This window comes from Bos javanicus, chromosome 1, assembly GCF_032452875.1.
Source record: "Bos javanicus breed banteng chromosome 1, ARS-OSU_banteng_1.0, whole genome shotgun sequence".
NCBI classification, from domain to species: Eukaryota; Metazoa; Chordata; class Mammalia; order Artiodactyla; family Bovidae; genus Bos; species Bos javanicus.
In genome coordinates, this window is record NC_083868.1 from 111,828,249 (window position 1) to 111,833,626 (window position 5,378).

Here is a 5,378-nt window from a genome sequence, read left to right on the forward strand (position 1 = left end):
TGCTTGAGGCATAGTGAGTGAAGTGGGGAGTAAGAAAGAAAAAATAGGCAGGGCCTTGATTATGTAGCACCTTGTATGTGATCCCAAGGAGTTCTGACATTACTTGAAGCATAAGGGAAAGCCATTAAAGCAGAGGTAATAAACTGAAGGTCTGTAGTCTCTGTCTCAAGACATATCTTGTACCCAGAGCAATGTGTTGCCAACACTTATTCTTTAAAATTATTTATTTATTTTGGCTGCACTGGGTCGTTGTTACTGCTCTTGCGCTTTTCGCTAGTTGTGGTGAGCACGAGCTCCTCTCCAGTTGAGGAGTGCAGGTTTCTCATTGTGATGCCTTCTCTTGTTGCAGAGCACAGGCTCTAGGGCGCTCACAGGCTCAGTAGTTGCGGTGTATGGGCTTAGCTTCCCCAAGGCACGTGGAATCTTCCTGGACCAGAGATTGAACCCATATCCCTTGCGTTGGCAGGCAGATTCTTAACCACTGGACCACCAAGGAAGTCTGCCAACACTTAATTTTAATTTCAAAGTAGGATGATTTCATAGAAATGGTTAGATTTGCAGCTCCTCTTTAAAAAAAAACAAAAAACCTTGAAGACCTCCCTATACCAAACCCCAAGTGTTTGCTGAAGGTTCAGTATAATCCAAAGTTGGGGTTTTGCTGACAAGTATAATAGAGAAGTCAGAGGGGGATTGGAGTTGAGCCTATCTTTAAGAAAATGATTATAAAGCTAAATCACAGAGTCTAAGCTGGATAAGATGGGAACTGAGGTCTAGAGGGGGCTGAGGAATAGGACATGGTGCTTCAGTGGATTGCTCAAAGAATTATTGCTTTAAGAAGTATTTTGACAAGTTAACCAGAAGAACAGGAGGTTGTATGGGAGAGTGAGGTGTTAAGGGCTATGATGGCAGGCATGGTAATTTCTGGTGAAAATAAGATCCAGGGTATAATGATGGGAGTGGATGACTGACATGGGATAGAAGGAGAAGTCAGCAGGCATGAGACAGTCAGCCACCTAAGAGATCAGAATAATGACAGGAACTGAGATGAAGAGAAAGACTTTAAATTAGATGCTGAAGTTTTCAGTGAATAGGAGAACGTGGCAAGGAATCAGAAGATGACGGCCTTGATCACTCCTGACAGTCCTGAAGTGGGGCGGGAGGCTGACAGTTTAGGGAGCAAGGAAATTAGGAGCTCCTTTCTGAACCTGCGGTACACAGGTGCTTTAGTTATCTCAGGCCACTAAGACAAATGGCCATAAACCGGGTGACGTCAACAGACATTTATCACAATTTCCGAGGCTGCAAAGTCCAAGATCAAGATGCTGCCAGATTTGATTCCTGCCACCTTCTCTGTGAAAGCGCTGCACTCAATATGCCAGAAAACTTGGAAAACTCAGCAGTGGCCACAGGGAGAAGGTCAGTTTTCATTCCAATCCCAAAGAAAGGCAATGCCAAAGAATGCTCAAACTACCACACAATTGCACTCATCTCACACGCTAGTAAAGTAATGCTCAAAATTCTCCAAGCCAGGCTTCAGCAATATGTGAACCGTGAACTTCCAGATGTTCAAGCTGGTTTTAGAAAAGGCAGAGGAACCAGAGATCAAATTGCCAACATCCGCTGGATCATGGAAAAAGCAAGAGAGTTCCAGAAAAACATCTATTTCTGCTTTATTGACTATGCCAAAGCCTTTGACTGTTTGTATCACAATAAACTGTGGAAAATTCTTCAAGAGATGGGAATACCAGACCACCTGACCTGCCTCTTGAGAAACCTGTATGCAGGTCAGGAAGCAACAGTTAGAACTGGACATGGAACAACAGACTGGTTCCAAATAGGAAAAGGAGTTCGTCAAGGCTGTATATTGTCACCCTGCTTATTTAACTTCTATGCAGAGTACATCATGAGAAATGCTGGCCTGGAAGAAGCACAAGCTGGAATCAAGATTGCCGGGAGAAATCTGAATAACCTCAGATATGCAGATGACACCACCCTTATGGCAGAAAGTGAAGAGGAATTCAAAAGCCTCTTGATGAAAGTGAAAGAGGAGAGTGAAAAAGTTGGCTTAAAGCGCAACGTTCAGAAAACTAAGATCATGGCATCCGGTCCCATCACTTCATGGGAAATAGTTGGGGAAACAGTGGAAACAGTGTCAGACTTTATTTTTTGGGGCTCCAGAATCACTGCAGATGGTGACTGCAGTCATGAAATTAAAAGACGCTTACTCCTTGGAAGGAAAGTTATGACCAACCTAGATAGCATATTGAAAAGCAGAGACATTACTTTGCCAACAAAGGTTCGTCTAGTCAAGGCTATGGTTTTTCCAGTGGTCATGTATGGATGTGAGAGTTGGACTGTGAAGAAAGCTGAGTGCCGAAGAATTGATGCTTTTGAAGTGTGGTGTTGGAGAAGACTCTTGAGAGTCCCTTGGACTGCAAGGAGATCCAACCAGTCCATTCTGAAGGAGATCAGCCCTGGGATTTCTTTGGAAGGAATGATGCTAAAGCTGAAACTCCAGTACTTTGGCCACCTCATGTGAAGAGTTGACTCATTAGAAAAGACACTGATGCCGGGAGGGATTGGGGGCAGGAGGATAAAGGGACGACAGAGGATGAGATGGCTGGATGACATCACCGACTCGATGGACATGAATCTGAGTGAACTCTAGGAGTTGGTGATGGACAGGGAGGCCTGGGGTGCTGCGATTCATGGGGTTGCAAAGACTCGGACACGACTGAGTGACTGAACTGAACTGAACTGACCTTCTCTGTGTGCTCACATGGCAGGGAGAGAGGGAACTCTTCCTCTTCCTAAAAAGACATTAATCCCATCATCAGAACTCCACTCTATCTAAACATCAGAATTCCACCTTATCTAAACCTACTACTACTACTAAGTCGCTTCAGTGGTGTCCGACTCTGTGCGACCCCACAGACAGCAGCCCACCAGGCTTCCCCGTCCCTGGGATTCTCCAGGCAAGAACACTGGAGTGGGTTGCCATTTCCTTCTCCAATGCATGAAAGTGAAAAGTGAAAGGGAAGTCGCTCAGTCGTGTCTGACTCTAGCGACCCCAATGACTGCAGCCTACCAGTCTCCTCTGTCCATGGGATTTTCTAGGCAAAAGTACTGGAGTGGGGTGCCATTGACTTCTCCAATCTAAACCTAATTACCTCCCAAAGATCTCATCTCCTAATACCATTGTATTGAGAGTTAGAATTTCAACAAAGAATTTTGGGGAGATGCAAACAGTCCATAACAATGGGTGTGTTAGAAAAATGGGATGAGTGAATTTAAAATCAGAAACCAAGGCTAGAAACTGGGATGTTTTTGTGAGTGGTCCCATTCAATTTGTTTTCCTTTTACTTTGGATTCTAGGAACATTCACTTTAATATCTAGTTATTTTTTTTAATGTAATTGCACCTCGTTAATATCCAACTTCCCCCAAACCTCTATTATAGACACAGTCTTTGTGTCTATGATATTGTGGGAAATTAAGGGATGGGCAGAGAATCTAAGTATACTTTCCTGTGCCTACTGCTACTGGCATAAGCAACATATCCAGTGAGTTCTCAGAGGTCATCAGCAGCAAAATAAGCAGGGTTCCTTGGTGGAGCTACTCCAGAAGAATGTTAAATTTCGGTTAATCTGCAGAAATCCTGGGGCAGGCACTATAATATACTTCTCACACCAATGGTTAGTGGGATGATGCTAAAATATTACTGAAAAGACATTTTCAGAAATCTACAGAAGTTAGAGACACCCAGGTGACTGATTTCTGGGGTACAGAAAAAAGACTTTGGGGTGGAAACTAGGGAGAATGGACTAGTTATCTTCAACTAGGACAGCTGGAGTGGGAGCAGAAAGGAGGTAAGAGATACAGGACATTTAGGAAAGCAAAGGAAGCAGAATTAGGCACATAATTGCCCATTGTCTTTTTTTTTTTTTTCATTTATTAAATAAAGCTATTCAAAATCTAATATGCAGAGCTTCTGTTTTCCCTGGTGGCTCAGAGGTTAAAGCGTCTGCCTGGACTGCTTCCCGATCCCTGGGTCGGGAAGATCCCCTGGAGAAGGAAATGGCAACCCACTCCAGTACTCTTGCCTAGAGAATCCCTTGGAGGGAGGAACCTGGTAGGCTATAGTCCATGGGGTCACAAAGAGTCGGACATGACTGAACGACTTCACTTTCTGTTTTTACATGATAGAGTGATTAAAGATTTTGGTGTAGTGTATCTTTCTTTTTTTTTGGATTTTCCCTATTATCATTTGTGTCTTTTCTTCCCTGGAAATGTATAGGGATTTAGGTGATTTAGCTGATTGTCTTTGTGGGAGTCAGTATTGTGGTTAAGTACACAGACTGAGCCAGCTGGCTGAGTTGAATCCCGGCACTGCAGCTCAGCTCACCACTTCTTGGCTTGGTGACCTTGGCTGCTGGCTTAACACTTTCTAAGTACTTCCTCTTTAAAACTGGGGTTAATAACAGTGCCTGTCTCATAAAGTTGCTATGAGGATCAAAAGAGTTAATATATGAAATAAAGTATTTAGGACAGGGCCTGGCACATAGTAAGCAAGATCTAAGTGTATTTACTATTAGCTACAGTACTCAGACAATATATTCCTTGCAGGCAATCCTTATAAATATGTGTTATTAGGGATACAGCATACTCTATTTTGATCTTTAAAGGTAATGATATATATGCATAAGGTTTAAAAAAAAAAAACAAAAAACCTGTCCAATATGGTAGCCACTAGCTAGTTGTGACCATTTAAACAAATTAAAATTAATAAAATTAAAAATTCAGTTCCTCTGTTACACTAGCTACATAACAAGCACACAATAGCCACATGTGGCTATTTATGAAATTGGATAGTGCGATACAGAACATTTCTGTCATTGCAAAATGTGCTGTTAGAGCTGGTAGATAGTGAAACCTCCCTCCCATTTCCACAATCCCTCCACCCAGGGGCCATCCCTGTTACAGACTTCTTGCACAACTTTCCATGGCTCAGACACAACTTTTTTACACAAATATAATTTGCATTGTCCTGTGACTTTTTTGTTTTAAAATACATTAACTGTATTGATTTTAAACGGATATATAATTGACAGCATTTCTTAGTTGTAGGTGTACACTGTAATGCTTTAATATATTCATACTATATTGCAAAACAATTACCACAGTAAGTTTAGTATGTCAGCTCCCTACATTTAATCATAGATTTAGAGCATCTGATATTTAGCTTAGGAAGCAACTGTGACAACTTGAAAATACAATTCAAATATAAGGAATACACATTTTAATATATTTGGGAGCAGGTGTAAGAATGGTCTACTTCAATTTTCTTTCTTGTGTGGCACATGCTACCTACACTGAGTT